The sequence below is a fragment of the Podarcis pityusensis genome (assembly GCF_964106645.2).
Source record: "Podarcis pityusensis genome assembly, chromosome: 7".
NCBI classification, from domain to species: domain Eukaryota; kingdom Metazoa; phylum Chordata; class Lepidosauria; order Squamata; family Lacertidae; genus Podarcis; species Podarcis pityusensis.
In genome coordinates, this window is record NC_138031.1 from 56,673,433 (window position 1) to 56,696,606 (window position 23,174).

The 23,174-nt window shown below is 41.6% G+C and overlaps 1 long non-coding RNA gene across 1 annotated transcript in view; it reads left to right on the forward strand.

Annotated features, from left to right (window-relative positions):
* Positions 1-4,772: 4,772 nt before the first annotated feature.
* LOC308481708 overlaps positions 4,773-23,174 on the forward strand; it is a 29,817-nt gene continuing 11,415 nt past the window's right edge. Inside the window, exons 1-2 of the long non-coding RNA XR_013988833.1 lie at positions 4,773-4,869; positions 6,002-6,144. This is a non-coding gene — a long non-coding RNA (uncharacterized lncRNA). The remainder of the gene's footprint in view (positions 4,870-6,001; positions 6,145-23,174) is intronic.

Below are 23,174 nucleotides of genomic sequence, written 5' to 3' on the forward strand. Positions count from 1 at the left end.
ACGGCGTATGATTTTGCTTCTTGGTTTTTGATTGGGTACAGCTTTATGAATGGAGAAAATGCACTTCAAAGTTTGGACTTGGAGATTTATGAAAGGCATTTTTAATTCCTGTCATTTCCCAGATTTGTAAAAAAAAAAAAAAGTATCTTTGAAAAAATACATATTATAAACTTCCTTCCTGTTTAAATATGACGGTCACTTGCTATGGTTTTATTGATGGAAGCTTGTAATGCAAAACAAATCTGACTGGAACACACTTTTGACCAAATTCTAGCATTTATAAGGCCAGTTCCTACAAATAGCTTTAGAGACCATCAGTGTCCTCAAAGACTAGCCTCCGTTTCAACAGAGGCTTGCTGTTCTGCATGGGTGGCTGATACTCAAGAAACACAAGCTCAAAGCTTTCCTGAGCATGCAGAGTTAATCATGTGTTTCTTTGACATCATATTAGGGTTTTGATATGGCTTACTGGGGAGCAGGATTTAATCTGCTGAACTCTGACATACATCTGTTATGATGTTACCAAAGGCTATGTTATGTCAATTTTATGCTTTAAGTGCTGGGGGACTATGGGTTGTGCCTGGCTAAGTCTACTCAGAGAAGAACCATCAAAATAATTGGACTTAAGTAAGCCTTGCCCATTCATTTCAATAGGTCTGCTCCAAATATGACAGCCATGATGCAACCTTGTGACTAGAGTTGACTATAAGCACATTGCAGTCTTAGGCATGTCTAGGAAGAACTCTTGTCCTAGGGAAGTCAGTGGGACTTACTCCCAGGGAAGTGTGTATAAGATGACAGCCTCAATGTAGTTAATAGAGAATAAGAAAAGTGGGGAGACTTTGTATAATATTTTCTTTTGGGCTACCTAACTCCAAAAGAGATAAATAATCACACAACCTTCCATAGGCAGCCCTGTATCAGGAATTTTTTAATGTGTGATGTTATGTTGTGTTTTTGTACAGAGTGGCTGTTGCAATGGAGGCAGATGGGCAGGGTACAAATTATTATTATTATTATTATTATTATTATTATTATTATTAACTTTTCATACATACAGGCAAGCAGTGGGGTTGATAATGGTTAAAGTGGGAAATATGCACCTTAGTAATTTACTTATGAAGCTTACTTTTTAAAAGTGACTGGTCAGTAGGTTTGGGGAACAGAATTCTGCATTAGTAACTTTATGCCTGTTTTGCATAACCAAGCAACCGTGGCTCCAGTGTGTCATTTTATCAGCTTATTCTTACTTATTTCACACCAACAAACACAAAATGTGTGGCTCCCCCCTCTCCCCTGCATGCCACAGCCCATATCTTTTATCAGTCCATTCCAACCATTAGCTAGTGAGTAACACTCTGGCTGGAAGCCACTGGGAAGATCCTGTTTTGCGGTTATTGCTACCACAAACCACAGCATGACTAAATGCCAAGGTCTAGTTATAGGTCAAGGTCAGGCCAGGAGGACCTATTGTTTGACAAAGAAGGTAAACGGCAGGGAGCTTGTTCTATAAGGAGGATTTGAATCTATGGTAAATAAAATCAGGGAAAATGTACAGCAACGCCACAAAAAAACCTGCAGCTTTCTATTTGATTTGCTAAAGTTCAATAGGCAACTTCCATGAAATTTCTATTTTGTTTACAGTATGCTTTCAACACAGACAGTCAGCCACGTACTCAGGTACCCTTAACACTTACACACATATCATCATAAGGAGTTAGGATCCACCTGCCTGCTATGTTATCCCCTACAGACACAGTATGTGTCTTTCCCACAATGGCTCTCTTTGGGTATGTGATTGGACCTGCCAACATGGTTACAGTCTTCACACACAACTTCTGCAGCTGTGTGTGACAGCCAGACCTTGTAAGATCACCATGCAGTACCCTCAGATAACTACTGAAATACTAGGACTCCATTAGGGCTCATCAGGCACTTTGTCCCCCAACCCCTTACTTGTTCCTTCCAGACTGCTCCCATCTTTGTTTTCAACAATACCCTGGAGCAACCGACATGGCAGCAGACATGTTTCTGTGTCAGAGGTCATGGTTTCCCCTCCACAAAATTCAACTTCACAGGATGTTGTGAAGTAAACAACATGGCCACTGCCAGGAGCTGCCAGCATGATGAAGGGAAGCTCTCCAGCCACCCCACAAAACTTAGGAAGGACCAGCCCACCAAATGTAGGAGGGTGCGGGATCTGGTGATGGCACCATGGGGCATTGTCCTCCATTTGAGAAGCTGTCTAGTTCAACTTATGGTCTAAAGAACCATAAGAAGAAGAGCAGGGAACTTGAAGTGGCTTGGAGACACACAGGGCACCTGGCCAGTCTTCCCTACTGTAGTCTTTATTTCTAAATTTGCATCTATACATATAAATTAGCATATGAATATATTAATTGTGCCCTCTTCTGGCATCTTTTTTTGGTGGCGCCTCTCATATGACTGTCTGTCTCCTGAGAAATCTCTGTCTCCTGAGAAATCTCTATGTGGGACAAGATGCTACAGTTGGAACTGGATATGGAACAACTGATTGGTTCAAAATTGGGAAAGGAGTACGACAAGGCTTTATATTGGCTCCCTGCTTATTTAACTTATATGCAGAATTCATCATGCGAAAGGCTGGGCTAGATGAATCCGTAACCGGAATTAAGATTGCCAGAAGAAATATCAACAACCTCAGATATGCAGATGACACAACCTTGATGGCAGAAAGTGAGGAGGAATTAAAGAACCTTTTAATGAGGGTGAAAGAGGAGAGCACAAAATATGGTCTGAAGCTCAACATCAAAAAAACAAAGATCATGGCCACTGGTCCCATCACCTCCTGGGAAATAGAAGGGGAAGAAATGGAGGCAGTGAGAGATTTTACTTTCTTGGGCTCCATGATCACTGCAGATGGTGACAGCAGCCACGAAATTAAAAGACACCTGCTTCTTGGGAGAAAAGCAATGACAAACCTAAACAGCATCTTAAAAAGCAGAGACATCACCTTGCCAACAAAGGTCCGTATAGTAAAAGCTATGGTTTTCCCAGTAGCGATGTATGGAAGTGAGAGTTGGACAATAAAGAAGGCTGATCGCCGAAGAATTGATGCTTTTGAATTATGGTGCTGGAGGAGACTCTTGAGAGTCCCATGGACTGCAAGAAGATCAAATTTCTCCATTCTGAAGGAAATCAGCCCTGAGCGCTCACTGGAAGGACAGATTGTGAAGCTGAGGCTACAATACTTTGGCCACCTGATGAGAAGAGAAGACTCCCTGGAAAAGACCCTGATGTTGGGAAAGATGGAGGGCACAAGGAGAAGGGGACGACAGAGGACGAGATGGTTGGACAGTGTTCTTGAAGCTACCAGCATGAATTTGACCAAAGTGCAGGAGGCAGCGGAAGACAGGAGTGCCTGGCGTGCTCTGGTCCATGGGGTCACGAAGAGTCAGACACGACTAAATGACTAAACAACAACAACAACTCATATGACTAGATAGGGGAAGTGGAAAATCAGATGTTGGCACCTAAAAATCTGATTTTTTTGTTAACAGACGGCCAAATAAATCTAACCATCTTTTGTTTCCATAAAGACTCTTAGGCTTCAAACACACTATTCTTTCAAAGCAAATTCTTTCCCTCAAAGAATTCTGGGCACTGTAGTTCACCCCTCACTGTTACACTGTAGTTTGGGTTGCTGGGAATTATACTGCTGGGAATTATAACTCAGGGGTGAACTGCAGTGCCCAGAATTCTTTGGGAGAAAGAGTGTGCTTTGAATATATAGTTTGTATGCTGCCCCATTTAGAGGCCAATAGAAGGAGATGTTATTTCAAAATGAATTTTTTTTTGAAGACAGTTTTCCTTCATGTGTAACAGGATCGCTATGATGAAAATGTTCTCAAATTATGAATAGTCTAAAGCCAGTGATATTGTTGAGCCTATAAATTAAGAGTTGCTCAATTTAAAACTATGAATGAATAATCATGACACAAAGGACAGGCTTTAATTAAAATTTGGTCAGCTACCTGGAAGCCCAGATGTACATGATATGATCTCTGTGTGGAACATTATAGAACCTTGTTAAAATGGTCCAATAAACATACTCCACCTGAAAGAGAAGTTCCGACGAAGCCTGTTTATTTTACATAACTGATAAAGATTTTTTTTTTAAAAAAAGAAAGGAAAATAAAACTTGGTCAAGAGCAAACACGATTCAAGATTATTGAACACCAAGCTGGGCCATCTTAATTTACAAATGCTGCTCATCAACAGCAAGTGAATAATCTTAAAATAATCAGATTAATCTTTTTTTTGGGGGGGGGAGGGGAGCCTAACTTGCTACCAGTGTAAAAATGAGGAGGGAGGGAAGAACTGAGAAAACATATGGAAGTGCTGAGAAATTATTTATTTAATTTAAACCTGACCTTGTTTGGTGGTAGAACAAACATTGGCAGAGGAAGACAAACAGGCTTTCTCCTCTGTGGCACGATTCCATAACACAGCCCTGTCCTATAAATGTCTGTGGAACCACAGAAACTTAAGCTGGGGGGAGTAGCACTCACAGAGTGGCTATCAGTAAGTGACTTGTTGAAAATTTAATTCTCTGAATGCATCATGTGGTTTCAAAGGACAACAATTCTAGAGCATCCATCCTTCTTTGTGTCATTTCTTTTGGAAGACGGCCGTTAAAGCTCTGTGTCTTTATTTACTAGGAGGGTTGGTGTGTCTAGGGTTACTGCGCTTTAGCGGCCAAAGGGACCGAGCTCGATGGCGTGAGGAGGAGGAGTGCACAGAGAAGCAGAGCAATTGCAGCATGAGTGGCAGGTGCTTTTAAACTGGGAAAGATGAAGAGCCGGCTTGCTCCAAACTTCTGAAAAGCAGGTGCTGTTTATGTGAGGCATACGTGGTGCATTCAGGGCCAAGTTGTACATTACGTAAATAGCTGCTACTGGTGATGGCTTTGGTGTCAACACAAACAACAGATTTAAGGGGGAAGTATATGTGGTTGCAGGGACGCGGGTGGCACTGTGGGTAAAACCTCAGCGCCTAGGACTTGCCGATCGCATGGTCGGCGGTTCGAATCCCCGTGGCGGGGTGAGCTCCCGTCATTCGGTCCCAGCTCCTGCCCACCTAGCAGTTCGAAAGCACCCTTAAGTGCAAGTAGATAAATAGGTACCGCTTTATAGCGGGAAGGTAAACGGCGTTCCGTGTGCTGCTCTGGTGCCGGTTCGCCAGAGCAGCTTCGTCATGCTGGCCACGTGACCCGGAAGTGTCTGCGGACAGTGCTGGCTCCCGGCCTCTAGAGTGAGATGAGCGCACAACCCTAGAGTCTGTCAAGACTGGCTCGTACGGGCAGGGGTACCTTTACCTATATGTGGTTGCACACTCCCATACGTATATATCATTCTCCTGGAGCAAAAGTCTTGTAGTCCCTTCAGATCTGGTGAGGTGGAGGGGGGCTTGGGAGGAGGGAAGAAGGCTAGGACTTCACCACTCCCCTTTTCACCCACCCCAAGGCCTTTCCCAGTTATGCTATAAAGTGCTCAAGGGATCATTTGGGTTGGGCTGCCTGGACATTTTATTACTATATGAGGAGGGAGCAGTTCTGAAGAGCAGGATACACTGTCTTTTCCAGCCCCCTGCCTGTAAAGTGTCGGAATGGGGATTATTTTTAAATGCACAACACACATCCCTCTAACTCCAATTTCTCCAGCACTACCACCCAGTCCTACTCCAGGATACTTACCATAAAGTATCAGGGGATTGAGTAGGCCAGTTCCCTCTTTCTCTTGGGGAGCCTTGTTTTAAGAATGGAATTCCTGCCTACTGCAGTAAGAAACTGGGGCGGGGGGGGAAAGAGTTTATCTGCACGTAATTGCAAGTTACGTCTTTGAATAAATTGCCATTTGATGAGATCCTCCTACAGTTGTCACTGTGGTTCTCTCATTGCTCAGTGGATGGCAGTGTTGACTTCTCTAACAATATTAGGCTAACTCATGGTTTGCTCTATTAGTTTTACAGATGACTCTACATTTTCAGAATATTCAGAAGTTTTGAAGGACAGAAGGAGCTCATTTTTAGATGAAGAACAGCCTTTGTTGTTGAATGCTTCTTTCTTAGTGGCAGCAGTACTTATCAGAGCAGGAAAAAGTAATGGTAAGAACTAATATACAAGAAGGGTTGATTGTATTAGCAGACTAAAGTGGCATTTGATTAACAATGCTTTGGGGTATTTACATATCTCTCTCTCTCTCTCTCTCTCTCTCTCTCTCTCTCTCTCACACACACACACACACACACACAATTAGAGTAGCAATAGTGTACAGTGGTACCTTGGGTTATGAACTTAATTCGTTCCAGAGGTCCGTTCTTAACCCGAAACTGTTCTTAACCTGAGGCATGCTTTCGCTGATGGGGCCTCCTGCCGCCGCCGTGCGATTTCCATTCTCATCCTGAAGCAAAGTTCGTAACCCGAGGTACTACTTCCAGGTTAGCGGAGTTTGTAACCCAAAGCGTTTATAACCCGAGGTACCACTGTATTTTCCTATCAGAAGCCTGGTATTTCACATCTACGCTGATCCACAATTGTTGGTGCTGACAGCAGACTGGGCTCACATGAGGATGGTATAGCCACAAAGTACTTAATAATGTCACTAAGAACAAAGTTAGTGCAGTCATGGCATTTGATTCCTGTGACGTGATCATATAGCAAAATCTTATTTGCTTTGTGAGAACATCACTGTTACTAGGAAGGAGGGGTATTATTCTAACAAATAATATATCAGTTCTGTGAGTGATCAGGGTTTTGAAACCCACAAACTGGGGCAAAGTTTTGGGTGTCTGTTGGGAAACATTTTGAGGTTCTAGAAAGTCCATTTTTGCAAAAAACAACAACATAATTGTTAGCGAACATCTAGCTCATCCCTGAATTAGTTAGATACACCTAGGACACCAGTCCCTTCTCTGCTTACCTTGTGCCATTTTGATCTGTCTTTGATCAGTCCCCACTGGGGGATGAGCACTCATTTTCTCCATTTTGTCCAGCACTCAGATTCACATGTACAGGTGTGCTGCCCTCAACTGCAGCAAAGCTGTCCTCTCAAGAGAAGAGCTAACCCATGCCATTCCTTACAGCGGGTATCATTATCATGCAAAAGAACATTCCCTCAAGCACCTGTGAGCGACCTGAGGCCCACTTGGCTCTGAAGCCACTACATTTGTCCATTCTATTACAGCCCCTTTCCTAGAGATTGGGCACATCACTAAACCCTGACACATCACCCCTGGAGGAATGTGGTCCTTGGTCGCAACACCATACACTTAAAGCACTTGGCTTCCTGAAAAGAATCCTGGGAATTGTGGTGAATCCCTGACATAGCTATACAGTGGTACCTTGGGTTAAGAACTTAATTTGTTCCGGAGGTCCGTTCTTAACCTGAAACTGTTCTTAACCTGAAGCACCACTTTAGCTAATGGGGCCTCCTGCTGCCACCACGCTGCCGGAGCCCGATTTCTGTTCTTATCCTGAAGCAAAGTTCTTAACCTGAAGCACTATTTCTGGGTTAGCGGAGTGTGTAACCTGAAGCGTATGTAACCTGAAGCGTATGTAACTCGAGGTACCACTGTAGTTCTCAGAGTTTTTTTGGAGAAGCCTGGTGTTTTAAATATACAGTATGGTATGGATGTGACTGTGGACAAAAATTGGTTACCTTCTCCTGCTGTAAACTCTAACTGAACACTTGTAGTATAGTTACATTTAACAGTAAAATAACTTTATTGTTTCCAAATATGAAGTTCTCAGCTTTCAACTCAGTAAAGCTACATCTTGCATTTATATGCTGTCATTCCCAGAGCATCTTTGAAATGTTACCATTGCCACTTTAATGGGGAAAATACAACAGCACAACAACTTTCTGAATAAACAAGCCCAGGCCTAGGCTGTAATCAGTCAGAAAATAATTCATCCAAGCTACTGAACTTTTGTATCTCATTCTTTTCCTATGATATAGAATTGTCAGGTTGTGCTTTCACAGCAGGTATAAAGAGGAGGAATAATAGTAGCTACCTCAATGCTCTCTTCATTTTCACAGTGGTAGTTAACGACCCCTCGATTTTCACAAATATTTTCACAACAATAATGTTCCAGGGAGAACACATATTATAAATATATATATTTAACTCAGGTATGAAAGGTGCCTGTTGTCACCTGCCATCAGACAGGGAAAAAGAAAGTATAGTCAAAACACATTGGGTGCAATGACAGGTGGGATTGCCAAAGTTCCTTTTACCAGATGCCTGCTCCTTTCTGCCCCCTTTTATTTATATTTGCCAAACGCTAAAGCTGAATGCACGCAAGTTACATGCATGTAAGCTGCAAGTGTACTGTAAATAAATAGGTAAATAATTTTTGAGGTGCAGGACAGATTCTACACCTCAGTCTTCTATTCCAGGTTTGCTTTGTGTGTGGGAAGAACAGGAAAGACAGGCAGAAGGCAGTCTCTGGAAATATTACATTTCACTTTATATTATCTGGTACACATTGCTCCCCTACCAAATCAAATCAAATCCGTTTATTGTGAGGACCATGCCTGTACACAAACATCAACACAACAATAGTTAAAAAATATTAAAATTCATTACATACTACGCCAACAAAACCTTCATCCCACAAAATAAAAAGAGAGGGAAAACAAGCAACGAGTTAAACAGACGATGAAGGGGTCTTTACATTGTCATCCATAAATCTTTCCCTGGCTTTCATGGCCTTCATCACAAAAACCGCTACCACATGGGTAATACGTGGGTTTGCATCGACTAACAAAAATTTTACTCTATCTTCAGGATTGGTTATAGAGTTGGGTATAATTTGCAGCAATGCGTCTCTAAAGCCCGAGTAGATGGGGCAATAGAGGAGGTAATGTGTAAGATCCTCTTTAATTTTCATAAGGCAAGGGCATAAACGATGTTCTACTGGGGTTTTTGTGAATCTACCGGTCAGATATGCAGTTGGCAGTGTTTGAAACCGTGCCATAGTAAAAGCTCTCCGAAGGGTGGGATCAGTGATCTCCACCAAGTAGTTGGCACAGATTTTGACTGCTTTTACTCGGGGAAACCAGTAGGAAAACCCAGAGTTTTTTATCTTTGTGGAGTCCAAAAAGGCGTCTTTTTCAAAGATCCATTCCCGAACTTTATCAGGGCTCCACAATTTGAGGGTATTAAACTCAGGTAGATTGTATCTGGATAGGATATCTAGTAGGTTTTTATGCCAAGTAGTATTATTTTGTAATGATACAAAGGCTTGTTTAGCCAATAAGGTGTTCGGGGCATCTGTGAGGTTGGTGAAAAAACGCAGGAATCTTAAGTGGGCCCTGGCAGACACAGAAGGTAATCCTACTTCCACTCTTAGGAGAGCTGCCGGAGTACTCTGAGGGAGGCCTAGAATTCTTCTGAGGTAAAAATTTTGAAAGATTTCAAGCCGTTCTAACAGCTTCTGATTCCATCCCCAGAGTTCTACTCCATATAGCATCTGGGGAATCACTTTTCCAACAAAAGCTTTTAGTGCCGGGATCACCAGTTGCCCTCCCCTCGAATAAAAAAAGCTGAGCAGAGCACCGATTGTCCTACGTGTTAGAAGGGCTACAGTCTTGAAGTGGGCAAGCCAGCTAGATGTAGCTTGGAAAGTGATACCAAGATATTTTAAAAAAAAGACACTGTTCAATTTTGTGTTCATCTAAAGACCATCTAAATGTGTGGCGAGCTCTAGTAAATACCACAATTTTTGTTTTGTCATAATTCATCTTTAGAGAGTTTTGGGAACAATAAGCTGCGAGCCCCTCCAGCATGCTATGTAGGCCCCTTCGAGTAAGTGCCATGACAGCCATGACATCAGCATATAGTAATATATTCAGGTGTTTGCCTTCCAGGGCAGGAGCTGATGACTTATACTTTGCCATATGTTGAACAATGTCATTTATATAGAAATTAAAGAGGAACGGCGCTAACAAACAGCCCTGTTTAACCCCTTTCCCCAGTGGCAGTGGGTCAGTATAGTTGCCTGACATCCCAGTTCTGATTTTAACTGTGGTGTCTGAATGTAACTCTCTAAGTATTTTGAGAAGTCGTCTATCAATATCTGTTTCATATAGTTTTTGCCATAATTTGTCCCTACAGATTGAATCAAAAGCGGATGTGAGATCTACAAAAGCCACAAAAAGTTTGCTCTTATGTACCTTTGTATACTTATCTATCATTGTCTGTAGTACCAAACAATGGCCTGTTGTACTATGGCCCTTTCTAAACCCTGCCTGTTCCGGATTAAGCAGGTTAGAGTGGTCAGCCCAGTCAACCAGTTTATTTAGCAGGTAGCGAGTATAAAGTTTATACACAATGTCCAGGAGACTTATGGGGCGATAGTTTGAGGGGTCTTGGGGGTCTCCCTTCTTATAGATGGGGGCTACCAGGCTCAGTTTCCAGTTTTCTGGGATTTTGCATATATCATTTATTACCGTAAAAAGTTGGGCCAAAATAGCAGCCCACCACTGGGCATTTAGTTTAAACACCTCAGGAGGAATCATATCCTCACCGGGAGCTTTGGCTCCCCTACCAAATAAAAAGGAAATTGATTACCAGAAAAGAGGACATGGTTCTGCATAAAATCTGCATGTCTTAATTTATATTTATAGATGCACATTTAGAAATTATTGCTACAATTTAAACAGACATACAATGCATCTCCCTCTAGTAGTGACCTGCGTGCCTCCTGAGGCTGTTCTGCAGGTACTTATTGGTGATGGTCATCTTCAAGGATCTTGCTCTGCCTTGTTATAGTTCCCCCAACCCTTTAACTAGACAGAGCAGCCGTTCAATTTAAGGGCTCCTTCAAATAGGGAACTGTCCTTTGACAATCCTTCAAACAAAGGACTATCAATCAGGACACATAGCCAACCTAATACACACTGTTTTTCAACAGATTTCTTAATTTCAGATTTTGAAAAATTTTCGTAAGGGAAAAGACTATTGTTATCTCTGAAACCTGGATGAAGGTATAACCTCATTTTGGGGATGAGCAAGGAGGTCTGGGCTAGGGCTGTAAGTATTCATCAGACAGCTTTCGGGAAGTTCTGGCAGTGAATTTCTTTTCCCCTTCCTCTAAGATTTGATATTAAAATGAATTGTTTGCAATGCCTACCTGTTAGCAAGCACAAAACGCCATTCAGAAAATGCCTATTGTTACTGTGCTTTGCAGTGACTTTAGACGCGTCTCTGGGGGTCTGTTTTGTATTCTTTTTACTGTTTACTCGACTTTCCTCAAGCCCCGCCAAGCAGGATGAAAAGGCTGGTGTAGAAGGTACCTTGTGAAATGAACGAGCCTGGTCTGCCAGCCAGTTTTCCCAACCTCTCAGAGCTCTAATTAAAATCCAGTGAACACATGAGCAATGTTGGCACGGGACTTTGGAAGTGTTTGTTACAACAGTGTCAAAGAGTAGATAAGGTTTTTAGGGGATTAGTGTTGGGTGTTTTGTTTCAGGTGGATTATTTCTAGTGAATGGGCCTTCGGTTGTTGGGTTTTTTTTATCTGCTTAGCCAAAGAGGCAGGTGGGTCTCAAAACCATCCTGATATTTTATTTAAACCAGGTGGTGGAGGTTCTAAGGAGCATTGCTTATTAAAAAAGAAGAAGAAGAAGAAGAATGTGAAAGCTGCCGAGCCTGGTGGAATTAATGACATGCTAGATTCAAGGCCACTTCACACTTTTTGTGACAGCTGTGTTTTCCAGTACCCAGCGCTGCTTTGGTGACAAACATTGCAATGTTTGAAGCGAGAGATGCGTGTCTCACAATGTGACATGCGATGAGCTTATGCTGCAGGACTTTAATAGGTTGCAGCTTGTTAAGACACATGCTATATGTGTTTACTGATGCACACCTCACTTTCACAGGCACTCTCAGGTTCCTGGTATAGATAAGATCTGATTTATGGGTGCAAAAGACAGGGGCAGGGCTGTCACTGTGGTGGCTCCATGGCTTTTAGAACCCTTTTCTCACAGAGATCCTGCACTGCAAAAACTTTGAAGGGATGTGCCAATTAGGTAGGCTGATGATGATAACTTTGTTGGAAGTAAATAGTTCACAACTATAGGACTCCTTAGGGAAGCGGGTGACACTGTGGGTTAAACCACAGAGCCTAGGACTTGCTGATCAGAAGGTCGGCGGTTCGAATCCCCACGACGGGGTGAGCTCCCTGCTCCTGCTAACCTAGCAGTTTGAAAGGACGTCAAAGTGCAAGTAGATAAATAGGTACCGCTCCAGCGGGAAGGTAAACGGCGTTTCCGTGTGCTGTTCTGGTTCGCCAGAAGCGGCTTAGTCATGCTGGCCACATGACCTGGAAGCTGTCTGCGGACAAACACCGGCTCCCTCGGCCTATAGAGCGAGATGAGTGCGCAACCCCAGAGTCAGTCACGACTGGACCTAATGGTCAGGGGTCCCTTTACCTTATAGGACTCCTTATGCTTATCTATTCAACAATGCTGTCCTATACAAGTCTACTCAGAAGCAAGTCCCATTGAGTTTAGTGAGACACACTCCCAGGGTATACAGTATATAGTGCTGCAGTCTAAATGCTTCTTTTACTCAAATAATAATATACAAAGAATTATCCTCTAAATGATTCCATATCTATCAAGAGGCCTGCAGTTATAACAGTCCATGGAATTTTACAAATGTTCAAAATGCTTTTTTTTTTATAAAAAAAAAAGATCTTACTTATAGAAACCATTCTATGCTTGAAATATTTGCTTACATTTTACGAAGATTTGTTTTCAGTATCAAAAACTGAACACAAAGCTACTATTTCCTTGTGACAACCTGTTTCACTGAGTACGAGCCACCTGCAGAAGAAAGTGCCACTACTTGAATGCATTTTTTAAATAAATAAATAAATTCAAGCATTCTTTAATGGAATGAAAGAGAGGGAGGGAGGGAGAAGTGAAAACTTTGCTTCGGTTACACAATAGCACGTTGGAGGCACAGCCACGAGATCCAGAGAAACCTTATATATACGCTAGCAAATAGAGAAGATCCTGGGTGCTCATTCACTGTGTAACTCAATTCACATTATCCATTATGTGAATGAGATGTGAAAAATAATTTCCTGTATCTCTAAGGCATCGCTGTGCTAAGTGGATCTCTGGCTCTGACCCATGGAAAATAATAAAGCGGTGTGCCCTCACACTGTCTTTCAGTAGGGATACCTCTGCTTCATTGTAATCCATGCTCACAGGAAACTTAGTACTTGAATATTAGCAAAGCTACGGCTCTGTCTCAGGGAAAGCATTTAACAAGGCTTTCTTGTGGGCTACATTGGAAGCTGGTACTTTCAGCATTTCCAGAGGCATGCGGAGTACTTTAGAACCATGTGATCAGTCCGGTTCCCTTTGAGCAATAAAGTGCAGCGTGTGAAGTTCATGCAACCATGAACATTTCATCCTCCAAAATGGCTCTTATAAAAACAGTAATAGTCAGGATGTCATTAGAGCATATTGGCAATTAATCCTCCACATGATCAATGGAGAGAATGTCCTTTCCCCTCTATCTCTGGTTTATTTATGTGTTCCCATTAATTATGCCTAATTTTCAGTTGGCACTTCTCCTCTTAATGTAATTCAATTTAAGCATATCTTTCCAGAGACTTATTAATAGGTAGGGTCATTTATATTGTGTAGCACAAATATTTTATAATCCACTAATCTTGACAAAAAGGCAATGCCTGGCTAATAAAAAATGTATGAGGAGTAATGGTTCCCTATTAATAACTTATTAGGTCAGATCACACAGTTTGAAGTGTCTATTACACTTTAATTTTATCAGATTTCTTTCTTTGGAACCTGCAACTCTTTCTTTATCTTTTTATTGACATCACTTTTAATACAGCCCCTTGGATCATTGACCAAAAAAAGGAAAAAGGGGGGGGGACCAATTTGCTGTGTATCTTTGCCTTTTTGTGCTTGGCCCCCAAATGGCTTTCTGGAAAGTGTAGGAGTTACTTGGATATCAATGAAGACTAATGTTTAGAGTTCACTTTCTTTTGTAATAATTGCATCATAGTTCCTACAGTAGTAAATCAAATATTTCCTTGCTTGGCTGAAGTCAGAGGACTTTGAAACAAATTTATTTTGTCACGCAAACACTACTGCAAGTAGTAGCTTTGAGTGGTGACAAGAAATGAAATTATGGCTAATTGAGAAATTTAAAATGCACAGACCACTAGGTCAAGATGGTGCACACCAGGGCTTTATTTCAGCTGGCACTTGCCAGAACTCAGTTCCAGCACCTTTCAGGCGAGTGCCATTGCCATTATAAGATGCTGTGGTGAGGCTGTAGTCGCCATCCTCTTCATTTCCCATAATATGTTTGGATTCTATTACAACAAGGGGGGATGAAGCTGTCAGCAGTTACTGCCATCACCTTCTATGGTGTTTCTGTTCACAGTGGCAGGCTGAGTGTCATTGACCATTCCCACAGGTGCCTACTGTCTTGGTGATTCTGGTGGTACTGGGGCATAGAGGGCCCTTTGCCAAAAGTGGTGGTCTCAGACCTGACCCTGTTGTTAATTGTCTCTTGGCTAACCATAAATTGTCCCAATGGCTGTCCTCTCTCTCTCTCTTGTTTGTGTGTGGGAGGGAGGCTTTAGTTACCATTTGCTTGTATTTCTATTCTTTTTAATACAGAAATTTTGTTATTTAAAAAAAAAATAAGGAAAAAATGAGAGGAAAATGGCAATTAAAGACTGATATTAACAATTAAGAGAATCTATTCATGAGGCAAATAAGAGGTTATTCACGACTAATCCCTCAGTTGGGATCAACAGGAATCAATAAGAGAAGCTCAGCCTGCAAGCAATAAACTTTTAATTGAAGTTTGCTGGCTGGTAGTTACTTGTGAGTAAACATGGTAGTAGGATCTTGCCCATGTGCTCTATTAATATTGAATTACACTGTGTGCTTGCATGAACCCTCCATTTTGATTCTGCTTCCAGGTATTTCTTAAAGCAAACTTATTTTGACAATACCTGGTTTTTGCTTTTCTGTTTATCTTTCATGCATCATATTGGTTTTGGTTTATTAAGCTTAGAATAGTTCTGTTCAGAGCAAGTTGAATTTAGATCAGGAAGACCTGGGTTCAAAACTTAGCATAGTCATGGATTCCTTTGACGACATTGGGCAGCTCAGCTTATTACATCTCTGTCATCATAAGGTTCCTCAGATGTAACATGGGAATGATTGCAGCCTTTAAGTTATATATTTCGATGTGAGGATTACTGGTAGGAAGAACTGTTAGTTACACATCAGGAACAGGGTGCCAAATATTGGGGAAAATATCACAATACTAGTTCAAGGTGGAAATTGGCATGCTATGTAGAATGTTCTCTCAGGGCAAGCATTTCAGCTTGGTAAATGGAACAATCCACCCCACAATGTCCTGGGGGTCCTATTGACTCCCCAAGTCCATTTCAGTGCACGCAGGGGGAGGAGGGGGTAAACCCCCATTGCAGAAGTGGAAGTCCTCTTGCATGACTTCTGCTGACAGGAGTCATTAGTTGAATCCTGTCCTCTGCATTCTTAAAGGGTTCCCCTCTCGTGGTAGATACTATCCCAGTGGTTAGGTTCTTCTTCATCCCTCTGTGTTTCCCTACAATATTCTTTCTCCCCTACTCCTCTTTTTTGCATTAATTGTCTCACTGCTTGCCTTTCCACAACCCATCACCCACTTCATCCCTTCGGGAGACTGAAGCCTTCTTTCTCCAAAGTAGTTTCCACAGCCGATACGCTCCCATGAGAGAAGTTCCCTATAGGGTTTGGGCTGCCATTGTGCAATATTAGGCCTGCTACAGCACTCCTTGAAATAAATAGGACTCGTCTTGCCCTCAGTATGTTTCATTGTGTGCCACATTGTATGCTAGAACAACAATTTATTATTGTAGCGTACCCCAGAACTGGTAAATTAGTTCTATTCAATACCGAGTGCTGAACATAAAATATACATCAGGATGTCAGCCTCTTTGCGAGTTTGGTCAGACACCTGTGTCTTTGCTATTGAAAGATCATTCTTACTTATGGCCATTTAAGAAAACATAACAGACTAGAATTTGCTGTATATTGTGGGCAAAGATAGCTTCTGTCAGCAATTGTTCAGAGCAATCGTTATTCAGGCAACATTCTCACTGAAGTTAATGAGAGTTTTTGAGGGTGGATATCTTTTTCCAAGAATGTTGCTGGGATGTAGCTTTCATTAAAGAGAATGGAACTTGGTGTTCCAAAGGTTTTGAAATCTTTTAAAATGGAATCACCTAAAGGGAGGCAGTGACCCAGAGGCAAGGACCATAAAATACAATTCTCTCTAGGTGCACTCTTATTTTACGTTAAAAATTCATTTCTCCAGTTAAGAATGTGCCTCTCTTTTCTAATAAAGACGAATCAACACTGAGCAGCAAAACACCCATAATAATAAAACCATAACATCATTAAATGCAAACCTACCTAATTTTCATATTCCTTCAAAGTTTTTCAGTGCAGTTCTCCAACCAAAAAAATGCTTTCAAAAAGCATATGCTAGCATGCATAAATGCACATATTACTGAAAATTATATACAAAAATGCATTCTGTAAGGGGAGATCGTATCTGAACTTTTAAAAACCAACCAACCTCTAAACTGATGTGGAAATGTAAAGAACTGAATTTAAGACTGGAAAAATTAGAAACGAAGAAAAAAGAAAATTGACAAGATTTGGCTATCTCTAATTGTGGCTCTCCAGATGTTGTTGGACTCCAATTTCCATCAACCCTAGGCAGGATTCCCATCAATTCTCATTAATTTCCATCAACCTCAATAGCCAGGGATAATTGGAGATGTAACTCAACATTTAGAGGGCCATAGTCCACCCCCCCAACAGTCCTTACAATATTCAAAACAGCCTGATAAAGACTGAGATTGCTCAGTGGCCTCCAAAAACACTAAATGATGAGGGCAGGAACTTCAGCTGGAGATAGGTAGACAAATAGACAGACAGACAGATATGGGTTGGACTTGCCTGCTCAAGCAGGCAAGGTAGAGGATTAGGATCTTGGCAGGGGGTAGGGAGTCTAGCGTTGTCTGTCTCTTCATAGTGCTACCTTCCTGCCCTTTTGATACAGCAATAAAGTGCTCAGGAGAGCCCTTAAATGCTATTTACCACAGTTTTAGATGCCTCTGGGAAGGTGCCTCTGGGAATGAAGCATATTATTCTTTCTCCTTTCCCCCTCTCTGTCCTGACTCCTCTCCCATAAATGTCAAAACGGCTCTACAAGACTCCTGTTCCTGGCTGGCTGGAGTCCCAAACAAACATATTATTGAGCATCTTCCATTGCTCCTTCTTAATACTGAATATGTTGGTCTGTATCTATCAGCAAAAGACCAGGTCATGTTTCCACATACTTGAGGGACTCCCCAGGCAAGCAGAACAGTAAACCTTTGTACTTTTAAAAAGACAAGAAAAAAGCCTCCAAAAGCAGCTTGAAGTGTCATATCAGACACAAAAGTAAAATACAGGAAGGGTAGGCTGTGGCCCCACAGATATTGTTGGATTCAAACTCCCATCATTCCTGACCATTAGAGATGGTGGCTGAGGATAATGGAGGTTGGAGACCAAGGGCCACAGGGTTCCCATCCGTGATCAGATAATACTGTGTTTTTAGTCTGTTTATTGTCTTGCAATATTTTATATGAAAATGCATTGTCCAACATGGCTACCTGTCTGAATCTAGAATTGTGTGTGCATAATCATTAGATGTGTCCTAGGGACGCGGGTGCACTGTGGGTTAAAACACAGAGCCTAGGGCTTGCTGATCAGAAGGTCAGCGGTTCGAATCCCCGCAATGGGGTGTGCTCTTGTTGCTCGGTCCCTGCTCCTGCCAACCTAGCAGTTCGAAAGCACGTCCAAGTGCAAGTAGATAAATAGGTACCGCTCTGGCAGGAAGGTAAACAGCATTTCCGTGTGCTGCTCTGGTTCGCCAGAAGTGGCTTAGTCATGCTGGCCACATGACCAAGAAGCTGTACGCTGGCTCCCTCAGCCAATAAAGCAAGATGAGCGCCGCAACCCCAGAGTCGGCCATGACTGGACCTAATGGTAAGGGGTCCCCTTTACCTTTAACCATTAGATGTTAGCTGACCTTGGCGAGACTCCCATGAAAAAAATATGTGAGGCCCAAAATGTGGTGCTTGACACGTTTCAATAAAAGCTATCCATTTGTCCTAGCTTACAATGATCTCCAAACATTACAGAAAAGATGTATCAGAGATGCGGGAACCTGCCTTTAGCATGCAAAGTGGTCCTTAAAGCTCCCATTTGTAACTTTCTGTGGTTTGCCCTGGGCACAAATTAAGAATATTTTAAAAGGTCAGGCACCAGTTTAAGGTCTCCATTAAGCTGAAGGTGGATCACGGCTTTATTTTTTTGAGGGGTGGTGAGAATTGATTTCTTTAACACGAATCTCCTCTTCTTTGAAGTATCTATGTAGAAAATATGCCAAAAACCCCTCAATGATGCTAATGAGAGCCACTCCTACTAGAATGTAGGTGGAATAATAGACTTTTGGGGTGTTTGCAACATCAGCAGCTGCCTGCTGATGTATTTGCTTTTCTGTTAAATGGAAACAGTGGTGTAAAAATAGATGCTGGCATTTATTGGAAGCCTAAGCACACTGAAGTTTTACAGATTTAGAAAGTTCACTAATCACTATCAATTAAAAAACTTGCCTCCCTAGCTTATAAATTAATCAGGATGATGCACACCGCAGCAGGGTCTGCTAGGAATATTTCTTTTGAACAAAAGCAGCCAGAGATGTTTTTAAAAAAAATCATTTGGAGATCCAAACCCTTTAGATTATATTTTGGAAGTAACGTTTCCAGCAGTCTTTACTGATAGTGAATTCATTAGCCAAATGGCAATCCTGATAGTGGCAAAATGGCAGCTTCTATTAGCAGGCTTGGGGATATTTCCAGAAGTACAAAAATAAAGCTCAGTAAAGGATGGTAAGGACTGGACTTGTTTAGCAACCATAGAAAGATGGCTGAGTGTCCGGGGGGTGTATGGTAAGCAGGGCTGGGGAGGGAGAAAGGGAATGGAAAAGAGTACTCTATGCTGCAATGTTTTAGTTTTGTTAGTGACTGCCGATACTCTGGGACATAATCTAATCTTATTAGTAATGGCAAGCTTAGCTTTAATATTGGAATATTAGCTGGAAGTTAATGATTCCAATTTAAAGGGATTATGAATACATACAGTGATAACGTGCATAGTAATTTTGATTATAGTTAACCGTTGGGAACATGTTGCCTTGCCTTTCCCTGAGCTTAGCATTAAATAGAAGCAGCGTGTTTACCTACGAGTGTTTCATAGAGAAGTGCGAGTTGTATGTCATCACCATTTGTAGTGCTCGGGCGCCACCCACAATATTCCCAAAGGTCATTTCAAAGAAGAGTGTTACTTTGCTGTAGCTACTGAAGCAAACCCGGCGATGTTTAAGCTGTTTCAGGAAAGGCACAGTTGGTAGCATTCTGCTTAGATAACTTGGTTAAAGTACTCCCTCGAGGAAAAGACCTGAAGAGCATTATGAGGACAATATGGCAGAAAGAGAGCATATGGCTTAGAACAGGAAAATTTCAGATGTTGAGATTTCCTTCACTTTCCTATAAACAAGCATGACCTGTCCAAAACGGCTTTTTAAAAAATATTGGAAAATATTCCTTAGTTATTGTTGTTGTTGTTGCTGCTATTTAGCATGCTCACTTTATTATGTACATAGTAATATTATCAAAGAATTATGGAAGGTTAGGAGACTGTTTATATCAGTTCTACCTTCCATTAGCAAACCCTTCGCAATACAAGTAGCAGATTATTTTGATCCATTGAACTCAATCCTGACAAGTACAATTCTTGAATGGAGAGCTTTGGAGGGCTATCTATATTTAATTCATGCTTCCTGGAACACTTTGCATGAGATAGGCCAGCCATGACCATTCATCAGCCCTGAGATGAATGCGTAAATTCATCTCATAAAACTGACACCGCCCATCTGTAAGTGGTGGGGCGAGAGGTGCTTTTCGCCAATGCCATCTGGTGATAAAACTATCAATTTGTCTCTACTATTCAAAATTAACAACTGCCCCCCATGCTTTCATAATCTGGAAAAAGTATTTTACAATGATGCAGGGTAGCAATGTCACCGAACCCTTCAGCGGTGACGGATTCAGCAGATCACCCGCTGCCCTCACAGGCAAAGGCACAGGGACATGGGAAGCTGCAAGTTCGGGTGTGGACCCTGCTCCATCCAACTCAGTTTGGTTTACACTGACTGGCAGTAGCTCTCGAGGTGTCAAGCATGGGGCTTTCCCATTACTACTTAGACTACATCCTGGAGACTGAAGCTGGGACCTAAGGGAATATTATTGTTATTAGTAGTAACTTCATTATAAGTAGTTGGAAAAGACCAATGCCTAGTTATAGGCTGGAATCTTTGTTTGATTAGGTTTTACGCAATCCTACCAGGTTTTAGGGTTTCTCCTGCCTTCCTCCCCGATCTTAGGTTTAATGAAACAATACTGAAAATAACAATGATGATGATATTTTCAGGAGACAGACAAAATACTGAATTGGTAATATTTCCTTACCTTCTCCCACCCACTCAGTATGCTAATCTTTGTCTTCCTTCTACAATAAGGTGTTTATAACCATATGGCTTCTGTTCAATTTGGTCATCTTGATCACACCACAGTATCGCTAGGGACATTATCGCAGTGACTGAAAGCGCTTCAGTCTGAAAAGCTGAAAGTGCGTCCTTAACCTGCTGTTTCATCTCTTGCCTGCCATTTGGTGGCAGCCTTGCATCAGTTTCAAAGTGTTCAAAGAGTGTTCTTTGAGAGGGTTTTCCCCAAGAGTGGGTTGAATAGATGAAGGCGTTTTAAGAGCATTCTTTTTAAAGACCAAGTATACACACAGACCTAAAGCTGAATGATCAAATTAACTGGGAAAATATAGGCAAAAATCTCCCCGTTGTACAGCTAAAAGCCAAGCATACCTACAGTTGCAAAAGGAAGAAAAACGCCACACAGCTACATACTGCAGGTGTTTGTTCCAAGGTGTCTTTTTACTATTGCACCAGCCATAGCTTGTTTAACTGTCTTACTAGCTGATCCAGGTGAGCATCTTCAGCTTTCTCATAGGTCTCCTAGTCTTCTGAATGACAGATTGTTACTTTGGCCTCTGGGGTACAGATTGATACATGAGATCATGATTTTTGAAACTATGTTGGCTTTATTCTGTACTCTGTGTTTTTATCTGGTCTTTTTATGCTTCATCTGTGGATGCAGGGCAGTATACAAATTTAATAAACAAACAAACAAACAAATAAATAAATTCTACACACGTCTTCTGGGAGATCAGTAGGACACTCCCAATAACATGCAATCCTGTGGACACTTGCTTACAAGTATGCCCCAGTGAGCTCCAAAGGGGTAAAAAAAGCATAGATTTGGATAACACATACTGCTATCTCTGCATTGTGAACAATGCCAACTATGCAGCACAAAGCCGATAGTTCAGCTGAAAACTGAGAACTATGTTTACAACTTTCAAACATGAATGGATTAGCTACTGGGCATGCCAGGAACAGAACCATTTTTATTTTGTTGTTATTTCTTATATATGCAAGGTCAATAATAATAACCAGTGCTTGGGCGTTAAAAAAAAATGAAGTTCTGGTAAAGGTATTGTGGATGCCACCAGAACAAATGGCTAGCACAAAATGGCTGCCATGGGCAGCAGAAAAAGATGTGACAGTACTCCATATTGGTGAGTACTGTTGCAAAAAAAATACTAATAAGAATCCTTTATTACACTAGGTTATTGTCTTGTGATAAATATCTAATTGTGTGTGATAATATTTATAAATACACTGTCCATAGCTGTGTATTTCCAATGGGGAAGCAAAAGAGAGACACATAAAAAAATAGCTCTCCAGATCTGAAGTACCAGCACTATAACGCTATTGGTCATGTTTCTGATAAAACACTGCTAGTGCTGAGTTGAAAGAGCTCTGTCTACTTTGCCACTACTTTGTTTACAAGCTACGACATGTGTGCATGTGTATGTGGAATTTTAGTGATCTGGAGCTGGGTACAAACAGGGGTGAAAATATCAGTGCAAGCTGTTGGTAGGTGCCATTGTTCACTCATAAGGCTCTAAAGTGGGGGAATAAAGCGTGCTCTCACTCTAATTCTGTATATGGCGTGTTCTGAAGATAAATCAGAGTGAGAGGATTGCTTCCTGCCCTCGCTCAGGAGTCTTTTTGTGCAAGTCCAGTTCTGGTCGGAATCTGGGTAAGCTATTTGAGTAGGTGCACCTTTCTTCTGTGAAAGAAAGATGGGATATAAATGCATCGAAATAAATAAATAAAATGCTTACACAAATAGAGACATAAATCACTCTACGATAAAAGCAAAAAGTGAGTTGTTTGTGTGTGGTGAATAAGTATACAGTTACCAACACACCCACCCCAGCCACAATATACCATTTGACTAAGCAATCAGGACAACTAATATAGAAGAGTTCCATTGTACACTAACATAACAATCTTGTCTGCACAGAAGAAACTCATCGGGGCTTACTCCCAGATAAGTGTACTTAGGACTGCAGCCAAATTCAGTGATCCTTAGCCAGGAATCCTACATTAACTAGGGAATCAAGCTTATTGGATTCAGTGGGATTTACTTTCAAGCAAACATTAAACTGTAAGGATGCTTAGTTAAAAGTGAGCATGATGTCAGCGGATATGGAGCCAGGTCACATCCACAGGTGGTGTTTATTTTCTCCATCTGATCCATTCCTTTTGACATAGACATACGAAGAGGGCTGGGGACCTACAGTGGGTGTACCAGCTGCTGATACTGTAAAAGCTACAACCCTTTCGGGGACTGCTGATAAAATGGGTCTTCCATTGATAAGTGGCTGGTTCACACATGAGCTGCAATTCCATATGCATGCACCTAGGAATAAGAGCCATCCACTTCAGTGGAATTGAATTCTGAGTAGGCACACAATAGGGCTGCACTATAAAGTTAATTCATGGACTTGTGAAGTCCATAATCTCTCTGGGAA